Genomic DNA, 12,424 nt, shown 5'->3' with positions numbered 1-12,424 from the left:
ACCAAAATTGAGAGTATGATAGAAGAAGGCTTGCTTTTCCTTCCCTAGAAGAAAAAAATTCAATTCGGACCATGTTAACACCAAAAATTATTTACATCAAAAAGGTGCTTTTTTTTCTATGAAAATCCCTATTTTTTACGATATTTTGACTGCTGTGTCGCCATTTCTCGGTGTATTTCAACCAGAAAAATGTTCACTTAAAGAGAATAAACAAGCTACATAATGCAAAATTTTTACTTTTCAAAAATTCCAATTCTAAAGGGTCAAAACAAACCCGAGCAACGCCGGGCAATACTGGTAGTCTATATATATAAAGCTGAAGTTGTCTGTGTATGGCAGGTTTGGTAGCCTTCAACTAGCATTATCTCCTCCGAGACCAGGCGGTACTGCTAGTTAATACATAAAGCAAACATGTGGCATTGTAGCAGAAATAGCTAATCATTAAATGGTTCTGCTACAACAAATTGTTGTATTGATAATGTAAAACCTGTTTTTATTGTGGTTGTGTGGTTAAGAAATTTGCTTTGCAGCTCCGTGGCTTTGGGTTCAGTTCCATTGCATGGCACCTTCTTGATTGAATGTGCTCTAGTATATATTTCTTTGCTATCCACAAGGGGCTAAACACAGAGGGGACAAACAAGGACAGACAAATGGATTAAGTCGATTAGATCGACCCCAGTGCGTAACTGGTACTTAATTTATCGACCCCGAAAGGAAAGTCGATCTCAGTGGAATTTGAACTCAGAACGTAGCGGCAGACGAAATACCGCTAAGCATTTTGGCCAGCGTGCTAACATTTCTGCTAGCTTGCCTTATTATTAATATTATTATTATTATTATTATTATTATTGAGTGAGAGAGCAGTTCATGCCATCAAAGTGACACTGGGGTAAAATATAAGAAGCCCAATATACCCATCATGACTACCCGTCTGATAAAGGTACACTAGGCACATGCATCACAACCATATGTGCGCGACATGGTGATCTCATATCAAGATAAACAGCACATGACCTTGCAGGTGGGGCCCAGTTAGAATTTTCTTCAGGTTGAGTAGCCCATCCCGCTCAAACGGTCCCTGAATAAGGGTTGTTTAAGGATGTTGAAAGAACCACCCATGTTTCCAGAGGTGAACTATTCAAACCCCAAAGAATCCCTCTCAACACATGGCTATGATGCTCCCCCACTACTTCTGCTCGTGATCAGAGATGCACATATCGTCAGCCACCAAGGAACATGCTCAACTGGTTAAGGTCAAACAACTGACAAGCAAATCTGTGGTATTGAGCAGAATATTTGCTGTAGCCCATCTTTTATACCAAGACAAAACAATGTACATGATAACACTTGCAATCAGTTAAGATCAGAAGCCATGAGAGACACTGCCTGGTACTGCATCAGGGCATTTATTATTATTATTATTATTATTATTATTATTATTATTATTATTATTATTATTATTATTAGTAGTAGTAGTTCTATTAAGGCAGCGAGCTGGTGGGATTGTTGGCACGGCAGGCAGAATGCTTAGCGATATTTCAGCCATCTTTATGTCCTGAGTTCAAATTCTGCCGAGGGTGACTTTGCCTTTCATCATTTCGGGGGTCGATAAATTAAGTACCAGTGGAACGCCGGAGTCAATGTAATCAACTAGTCCTCCCACCCACAAAATTTCAGGCCTTGTGCATATAGTAGAAAGGAATATTATTGATTCAGTTATTTATATAATTTCCCATTTTCATGAAACACATGTTGAGTCGTTTCAATTATTTGGCTCTAACAATTTTGTATTGATTAATATTGACAGACCAACTGCAAATTATCAGCTATATTTTTAAAAAAAATGTAAGCTACCCAAAACTATAGGGAAGTTCATGCAAATACTTGTAATTTAGTCTATATATATAAAGCTGAAGTTGTCTGTGTATGTCAGGTTTGGTAGCCTTCACCTAACACTATCTCCTCCGAGACCCTGTTGCGCAAGTTGACCAAAATTGAGAGTATTATAGAAGAAGGCCTGCTCTTCATTCCGTAGAAGAAAAAATTCAAATCGGACCATGTTAACACCAAAAATTACTTACATCAAAAAGGTGCTTTTTTTCTATGAAAATCCCTATTTTCGACAATTTTTTGACTGCTGTGTTGCCATTTTTCAGTGTATTTCAACCAGAAAAATGTTCACTTAAAGAGAATAACAAGCTACATAATACAAACTTTTTACTTTTCAAAAATTCCAATTCTAAAGAGTCAAAACAAATCCGGGCAACGCCGGGTGATACTGCTAGTCTATATATATAAAGCTGAAGTTGTCTATGTGTGTGTGGCAGGTTTGGTAGCCTTCAACTTACACTATCTCCTCCGAGACCCTGTTGCGCAAGTTGACCAAAATTGAGAGTATGATAGAAGAAGGCTTGCTCTTCCTTCCCTAGAAGAAAAAATTCAAATCGGACTGTGTTAACATCAAAAATTATTTACATCAAAAAGGTACTGTTTTTCTACGAAAATCCCTATTTTTTTACAATTTTTTGACTGATGTGTCGCCATTTTTCGGTGTATTTCAACCAGAAAAATGTTCACTTAAAGAGAATAACAAGCTACATAATACAAAATTTTTACTTTTCAAAAATTCCAATTCTAAAGGGTCAAAACAAATCCGGGCAACGCCGGGTGATACTGCTAGTTATTAATACATCCGGATAGGGCAGGGTACTGCTAGAGTCTATACCTAACTAAAGTGGAGGTATATGGCTTAGTGGTTAGAGCAATGGACTCACAGTCGAGGGATCTTGGGTTCGAATCTCAGACTGGGTGTTGTGTGTGTTTATGAGCGAAACACCTAAGCTCTACGTGGCTCTGATAGAAGGTATTGGGGAACTTCTGCCGACCCTTTCGCCCACAACTTTCTCTCACTCTTTCCTCCTGCATCATCTTGCAGGTCATCTGCGACGGACTGGCATCCCGATGAAACCAGGAAATCGGCCCTTATTGAGCCAGGCGTGGCTCGAGACGGATCAAACAACAAAAGCATGTCTGACTAAATGTTTTCTGTGTGGGCATGGCAACTAATGGAATCAATGACAAAATCCCGTCTTTTCGATGTTTTTATAAACACAACAAAAGTATGTGGTTTAAAGGAGGTACAGCTGCTATTATTAGTAGTAATGTCCTTCAACAGCTTGTTAAATATTAATCTAAATTTTTGATGCAATATGAATAATGATGGTAATTATTGCTGTAAATATTGTAACCATGCATACAGATGTTACAAAACTATATCGAATGAAACTTAAAGCTACATACTACAAAAGTTTTTAATCTCTCTCTATATAAAGCTGAAGTTGTCTGTGTATGGCAGGTTTGGTAGCCTTCAACTTACACTATCTCCTCCGAGACCCTGTGGCGCAAGTTGACCAAAATTGAGAGTATGATAGAAGAAGGCTTGCTTTTCCTTCCCTAGAAGAAAAAAATTCAATTCGGACCATGTTAACACCAAAAATTATTTACATCAAAAAGGTGCTTTTTTTTCTATGAAAATCCCTATTTTTTACGATTTTTTGACTTCTGTGTCGCCATTTCTCGGTGTATTTCAACCAGAAAAATGTTCACTTAAAGAGAATAACAAGCTACATAATGCAAAATTTTTACTTTTCAAAAATTCCAATTCTAAAGACTCAAAACAAACTCGAGCAACGCTGGGCGATACTGCTAGTATGCTATAAATCCACGAAAAACAGCTTATCAGAGTTGGTGCTCCAGGAATATTCTTAGCATTAAAAAAATCTTTAGTAACCTTAAAAATTGTAGAACCTTTTGTGTCAAGTACCAATTTTTCAGCAAACAGAAACTCTTCAACAATTTCCTGCTTTGAATCTACGCAACTGACGTAAGTTATTAGTAAAAATTCATTGTCACGTAAAGTTGACTCATCAAGTTGCCAAGAAAATTCTACGTTTTTTAATGTCTCACATAATTAATTCTCCACATCTTTTGCCATGTTATCTATTCTTTCTGCTACTGTCTTACTATTTCTGAGAGGAATTGACGCTGTTATTGGAATTTTACCATAGTTATCCCAAACTTTATTTATATCCAGTAAGAAGTGCTTTTCCAAATTTCGCAATTAATTTTCAAAGTTTATAAGACATAACCAACCCCTTCTCTATTTGCTTTGTTTTTTCTTGTTCTTCTTTTTTTTTTGGTAAACAGCTTTTTGAGTGTAAAACAGTTTTCAGAATTGTTTTTCATTTGGCGAAATTAGTCCATATTTTTCCGGTTTTATCTGAATGCATTTTGTTGTTCAATCATTCTTAAAGGTTTCATTGTTGCATTTGAAAATATTTTTTTTATTTTTTCACATATTAAACACCGTGGCAATTGCTCATTATTTATAGATGGAATAAATCCATATTTCAGTTATTCACTCGAGTATTGACAGCACTTTCTTTTCCCACGAATCCTAAATTTTAAAAAAATACTAACATAGACAACAATTATATTTAATTCATATCGCTAAGCAAAATATGATGGAGATCAGAATAAATATCAAATGGAAATTGTAGTTGTGATACCTGTGCCGGTGGCACGTAAAAAGCACCATCCGAACGTGGCCGATGCCAGCGCCGCCTTGACTGGCTTCTGTGCAGGTGGCACGTAAAAAGCACCAACCGATCGTGGCCGCTGCCAGCCTCCCTTGGCCCCTGTGCTAGTGGAACGTAAAAAGCACCACCCAAACGTGGCCGATGCTAGCGCCACCTTGACTGGCTTCTGTGCCGGTGGCACGTAAAAAGCACCCACTACACTCATGGAGTGGTTGGCGTTAGGAAGGGCATCCAGCTGTAGAAACACTGCCAGATCAGACCGGAGCCTGGTGCAGCCTCCTGGCTTCCCAGACCCCGGTCAAACCGTCAAATCCGTGCTAGCACGGAAAACGGACGTTAAACGATGATGATGATGATCACAGTAGCCTGGTGTAATCTTCCACCTGATCGGCTCCTGTCAAACCACCCAACCCATGCCAGCATGGAAAACGGACGTTAAATGATGATGGTGGTGATGATCATAATAAACGAAGACTACAAACAAGAGTATGTGTCTAAAATTCCTGTTCAAGGCAGAAAAATAGCATTAAAAATTATTCTTGTTTAGACATGTTTTCAGCCATATTATTATATACCTCTATCTCATTTTATTTTAATAACCATTACTAATTTTATCATGCATAATTAATTAATTTAATATGTTGATTGCACCGCACCGCCCCGCTCACCACTCCTAAAGCCGAACACTCCCTTCGACATGACCCAGCGCTACCGTCCATTCTGGGAACCTTTGGTTTCGTCGAACAAATCGGCGCCAGTAATTTTTTGAAAGTCTCTCTCTCTCTTTACTCTTTTACTTGTTTCAGTCATTTGACTGCGGCCATGCTGGAGCACCGCCTTTTAGTCAAGCAAATCAACCCCGGGACTTATTCTTTTGTAAGCCCAGTACTTATTCTATCGGTCTCTTTTGCCGAACCGCTGACGGGGACGTAAACACACCAGCATCGGTTGTCAAGTAATGCTTGAGGGACAAACACAGACACACAAACACACACACATATATATATATACATATATCCGACAGGCTTCTTTCAGTTTCCGTCTACCAAATCTACTCACAAGGCATTGGTCGGCCCGAGGCTATAGTAGAAGACACTTGCCCAAGGTGCCACGCAGTGGGACTGAACCCGGAACCATGTGGTTTGTTAGCAAGCTACTTACCACACAGCCACTCCTGTTAGTTATTCTAACGGTGTCTTTTGCCGAACTGTTGGTTACGGAGATGTAAACATACTAACACCGGTTGTCAAGCGGTGGTGGGAGATACACGCAGACACAAAGACACATATACACACCCACACACACACACACACACACATCGATATGCCTATTTACATCAAAAAGGCGGTGAGCTGGCAGAAACGTTAGCACACCGGGCGAAATGCTTAGCGGTATTGCGTCTGTCGTTGCGTTCTGAGTTCAAATTCTGCCGAGGTTGACTTTGCCTTTCATCCTTTCGGGGTCGATAAATTAAGTACCAGTTGCGCACTGGGGTCGATGTAATCGACTTAATCTGTTTGTCTGTCGTTTCTATGTTTGTCCCCTTGTGGGCAATAAAGAAACAGATATGCCTATTTACGTCAGGCTTCTTTCAGTTTTCATCTGGAAATCTACTGACAAAGATTTAGTTGCTGAAAGTGTCACGCAGTTGGGTTTGAACCCCAAACCATGAGTTGAAAAACAAGCTTCTTACCGCACACCCATGACTGCGTTTTAAAAAGAATATTAAAAGTTTATATAAAACTGCATTTAGGATTTCTGTGAAATGTCTATTTTGTGAAATGTCAACGGATATTCCATTTCAAAGGTTATTGGATTCCATTTCAAAACTAACCCATTGTATAAATACAAATACATAAAAAATATTCCGTAATCCGAAGAAAATCTGAAATCCGTAAGACTTTCGGTCTAACGAATTTCGGATAAAGGATTCTCAACTTGTATTAAATACTAGCAGCATAGCCCGGCGTTGCCCGGGTATATAAGAGCCCCTAGTAGGCAACGACTAATCCCAATCTAGTCCTTTCCCTGTAGGGAACGAAGGCGCATGTGTAGGTTGCAATGTCTTCTCTTCACTCGAATACTTCTGTGTATACGATGTTCCTAGCTGTCCCTTTGGGCGAAAACATGAAAACATCATTGCGCCTCCCAACGCGTGAACAGCCCACGTACAGCCCAGAAAATGTGTTGCATATAAAAAGCTTAGATTCTCGACCCCATGTCGAATTTATCGATTATTTTCAGAACTGGGGGAACTTTTCAAAATTTCGCTGCGTTAGTTTTGAATTATGACATTGGGCTATGTGTGTGTCAAGTTTCATCAGAATCGGTTGAAAGCCGTGGTCAGGGTGAGGGTACAACCTGACAGACACACAGACAGACAAACTGCCGTTTATATAGAGATAATGACATTATGGGATTCTACTGTCATCACCTCCAGTTTCTATTGCAATTTACTTTCACTTTTTTTAGAGACACTGAACTATAGGCGCACGTGCGGCTGTGTGGTAAGTAGCTTGCTAACCAACCGCATGGTTCCGGGTTCAGTCCCACTGCGTGGCATCTTGGGCAAGTGTCTTCTGCTATAGCCCCGGGCCGACCAATGCCTTGTGAGTGGATTTGGTAGACGGAAACTGAAAGAAGCCTGTCGTATATATGTATATATATATATATATATATATTATATATATATATATATATATAATATATATATATATGTACATATATATATGCGTGTGTGTGTTTGTGTGTCTGTGTTTGTCCCCCTAGCATTGCTTGACAACCGATGCTGGTGTGTTTACGTCCCCCGTCACATAGCGGTTCGGCAAAAGAGACCGATAGAATAAGTACTGGGCTTACAAAGAATAAGTCCCGGAGTCGATTTGCTCGATTAAAGGCGGTGCTCCAGCATGGCCGCAGTCAAATGACTGAAACAAGTAAAAGAGTAAAAGAGTAGGTTAACCGTTTCTTTCCAGTTCAGTTCCTTTATACGAAAATCCAGTCTTCAATGTATGCGAACAATTTTGTTAGATCATATATGGCAGAATCGTTAGCACGCCGGACGAAATGCTTTGCGGTATTTCGTCTGCTGCTACGTTCTGAGTCCAAATTCCGCCGAGGTCGACTTTGACTTTCATTCTTTCGTGGTCGATTAAATAAGTACCAGTTACACACTGGGGTCGATATAATCGACTTGAATCCGTTTGTCTGTCCTTGTCTGTCCCCTCTCTGTGCTTAGCCCCTTGTGGGTAGTAAAGAAATAGGTATTTCGTCTGCCGTTACATTCTGAGTTCAAATTCCGCTGAGGTCGACTTTGCCTTTCTTCCTTTCGGGGTCGATTAAATAAGTACCAGTTACACACTGGGGTCGATATAATGGACTTAATCCCTTTGTCTGTCATTGTTTGTCCTCTCTGTGTTTAGCCCTTTGTGGGTAGTAAAGAAATAGGTATTTCACCAGTCATAACGTTCTGAGTTCAAATTCCGCTGAGGTCGACTTTGCCTTTCATCCTTTCGGGGTTGATTAAATAAGTACCAGTTACGCACTGGAGTCGATATAATCGACTTAATCCGTTTGTCTGTCATTGTTTGTCCCCTTCTGTGTTTAGCCCCTTGTGCGGGTAGTAAAGAAATAGGTATTTCGTCTGCCGTTACATTCTGAGTTCAAATTCCGCCGAGGTCGATTTTGCCTTTCATCCTTTCAGGGTCGATTAAATAAGTACCAGTTACATACTGAGGATCGATGTAATGGACTTAATCCGTTTGTCTGTCATTGTTTGTCCCCTCTGTGTGTTTAGCCCCTTGTGCGGGTAGTACAGAAATAGATCGTATCAAATTCTCGGTCAGGGCTGTCTGACGGCGTTAGCCTCTGTCACTCTGCACTCCATACCTCCTCTGTGTGTTTGTGTTATTCATTCACCTTATTTCATCTCTGCATTTTTCCTGGTGCAATTGTAATCAAATTGTGGTATGTATAACCATTTAGCTGCGAGTACTTGTTCATTTACTCTCTCTCCTCTCCCTTCTACATGTCCTTGCCATTGACTAGTATCTAGTGCTTCACCACACTTCCGCACAGCCATTACGTCGTGCTGGAGGGAAAAAGAGGAGAACTACTTTTCTGTGCCAGACGATATCAATGTTACCCCCTCCTCCTCCTCTCTCTCTCTCTCTCTCTCTCTCTCTCTCAGTTCTCTTTCTCTCGCTTTCCTTTCCTTCGTTTTTTTTTTTTGTCTGTTTTAACCTTTTAGCTTTTCTTGTCTTTCCAGCGAACAGACTGCCTACTTCTCTGTCTGTCTGTTTGGCTCTCTCTGTTTATCCCTTAATCTTTATATATAAAACTGTAGTTGTGTGAGTGTCTGTCCCCTTCGATTTAGATTCCTAACTACTCCCACATTTTGCGGTGCAGTGTAACCAAAACCGGGTATCTTATAGTCGTGATTCATATCGAGCCCTTCTGGGTATTAGCGCGCGTCTACGATGAGTCTACGATTAAAAAAAAAAAATTACCATCATTTTTTTCCGTTTTAATGCATTTTTTCGCTATTATATAAGGGAAGTAACTCTCTAAAAATGTCTACGATGAGTCTACGATTTAAAAAAAAATTTACCATCATTTTTTCCATTTTAATGCATTTTTTCGCTATTATATAAGGGAAGTAACTCTCTAAAAATGTCTACGATGAGTCTACGATTTACAAAAAAATTTACCAAAATTTTTTCCATTTTAATGCATTTTTTTCGCTATTATATAAGGGAAGTAACTCTCTAAAAATGTCTACGATGAGTCAACGATTTAAAAAAAAATTACCATTTTTTTTTCCATTTTTAATGCATTTTTTTGCTACTTTTTGGCTATAACTCTCTAAAAATGCTTATATAGTTATTTCCCTTACAAACCCGAGCAACGCCGGGCGATACTGCTAGTATATTATAAACTTGTATATATTTACGTTCTACTGTAGCCTTGGGACATCCAAAACCTTGTAAATGGATTTGGTTGACGGAAAATGAAAGAAGCCCGTTTTATATATGGTTTACAATTCCATTATCTTCCATTATAGTTAGGATCAGCAAAAACAAAACGTGTTCCACACAGTGAGAGATAAATCTTTTTATATATAAAGCTGAAGTTGTCTGTGTATGGCAGGTTTGGTAGCCTTCAACTAACACTATCTCCTCCGAGACCCTGTTGCCCAAGTTGACCAAAATTGAGAGTATGATAGAAGAAGGCTTGCTCTTCCTTCCCTAGACGGAAAAATTCAATTCGGACCATGTTAACACCAAAAATTATTTACATCAAAAAGGTGCTTTTTTTTTCTATGAAAATCCCTATTTTTTACGATTTTTTTACTTCTGTGTCGCCATTTTTCAGTGTATTTCAACCAGAAAAATGTTCACTTAAAGAGAATAACAAGCTACATAATGCAAAATTTTTACTTTTCAAAAATTCCAATTCTAAAGGGTCGAAACAAACCCGAGCAACGCCGGGTGATACTGCTAGTATCATTTATAATACACAATGCTAAAAGAGCTACGAAATGTTACATGCTTTAAGATACATTAAATTGGAACATTTATATACCAAGCCATGTATCTCCAAGCAGTTCATAATGGTTGACGTATTTCATCATCATCATTGTTCGACCGTGGTCGAGACAATGGAATTTACTATGTTACGCCAGACTTCACGGTCCATCATAGCCTTACGGAGGTCCTGCTGCTGGATGCCTGTATCTCTGGAGATTACATCAGGGTAGGAGAGTGTGCATCCTCTAGTATCGCGAGTAGATGGCTTCCAGAGGAGAAGAGTAGAAATTATATCTTTTTCAGCTCTACAACAATGTCCAGCAAACTGGACTCTTCTACCTTTCACAAGAGATGATACAGGTGGTAGTTTCCCATATATTTGTACTTTGGTTGGATGGCGCTTCCACGAGAGATTTTGAGCTCTCATAAGGAGGCGAATGTAGGTTCCATCCAACCACCTCTCAAGCTTCTTTGATAACGTCCAGGTTTCTGAGCCATATAGTAGAATTGGTTCGACTGTGGCTTTGAAGATTTTAAGTTTGAAATCTCTACTTAGATTTGATGACTAGATCTTATGCATATCATTACAGGCTGACCAGGCCATACCCATTCTAGTTAGAAAATCTTTTCCAGATGATGATATGTATGACCCAAGATATTTGTAATCAGAAACCATATTTAAGGGCGTATTGTTGAGAGTATGGATGATGAAATCACTGTTGGACAGGCACATATTCAGTCCTGGACTCATTGAGGTAAAGATGTATTTAAAAACCAGGATGCTGGTCTTTGAGAAAGAGCGAGAGGAATAGAACGCGAAGAAAGTTGGTGTAAAAAGTGGAACGTGAAGAAAGAAAAGCAAAGTAAACCAAGACCTTCATCCGCTTTGATCCAAGCTACATTAATTAAGATCTCTACTGTCAAAGAGATGCAAGTTATGCATAGATGAAAGATTGCCCATTCGTTTTAAACCAAGAATTACACCATACTATTTAATGCCAGATCTGAAAGTTTTACCAAATGCAAACACATGGACAAATTTCTGTTGTCGAATTCGAGGACACCACCCGATTCAGATCAAGTAGCTATCTCACAGGCTTTGGTCTCCTTTCTGTTATATTGTTCTGCACCAGTTACATAAATTATGGTCTCTACACTCAAGGAAGACAATCCTGGTTTCCGTATTTGCTTTTCTTTCTGCTTGTTCCGCTTTTTGTATCAATCTTCTTTGCGTCTTTTCCTTCTCGCTGGTCTGTTTTCTTTCTTTCACACAAGTCAGTAAACGAGAAACAGTGAGAAAAAAAAATCAAGAAACGAAAGCAATAATGGTGACTGGACGCTAGTTCCTCGCAGGATTACTCATTTTTGCCACAATCTTACGATCATGAGTCCAGTACCCAACCCACTAAGCCACGCGCCTCCACATCTAGTGTCCAGCAACCATGTTATTACTATTCATAACACATTCGAAGTAAACTCTCCTTTCAGATCACAACATGGTACTCTGATAGACTAAGGCGGCGAGCTGGCAGAAACGTTAGCACGCCGGGCGAAATGCATAGCCGTGTTTTGTCTGTCGCTACGTTCTGTGTTCAAATTCTGCCGAGGTCAACTTTGCCTTTCATCCTTTCGGGGTCGATAAATTAAGCACCAGTTTCGCACTGGGGTCGATGTAATCTACTTAATACCTATGTCTGTCCTTGTTTGTCCCCTCTGTGTTTAGCCCCTTGTGGGTAGTAAAGAAATAAGTATTTCGTCTGTCGCTATGTTCTGAGTTCAAATTCCACTAAGGTCGACTTTGCCTTTCATCCTTTCGGGTTCGATAAATTAAGTACCAGTTACGCACTGGGGTCGATGTAATCGACTTAATACCTATGTCTGTCCTTGTTTGTCCCCTCTATGTTTAGTCCCTTGTGGGTAGTAAAGAAATAGGTATTTCGTTGTCGCTACGTTCTGTGTTCAAATTCCGCCGAGGTTGACTTTGCCTTTCATCCTTTCGGGGTCGATAAATTAAGTACCAGTTACGCACTGGGGTAGATGTAATCGACATAATACCTATGTCTGTCCTTGTTTGTCCCCTCTATGTTTAGTCCCTTGTGGGTAGTAAAGAAATAGGTATTTCGTTGTCGCTACGTTCTGTGTTCAAATTCCGCTGAGGTTGACTTTGCCTTTCATCCTTTCGGGGTCGATAAATTAAGTACCAGTTACGCACTGGGGTAGATGTAATCGACATAATACCTATGTCTGTCCTGATTTGTCCCCTCTATGTTTAGCCCCTTGTGGGTAATAAAGAAATAG

Source organism: Octopus sinensis, linkage group LG18 (assembly GCF_006345805.1).
Source record: "Octopus sinensis linkage group LG18, ASM634580v1, whole genome shotgun sequence".
Taxonomy (NCBI): Eukaryota; Metazoa; Mollusca; class Cephalopoda; order Octopoda; family Octopodidae; genus Octopus; species Octopus sinensis.
Note: the sequence above shows the minus strand (reverse complement) of the source record.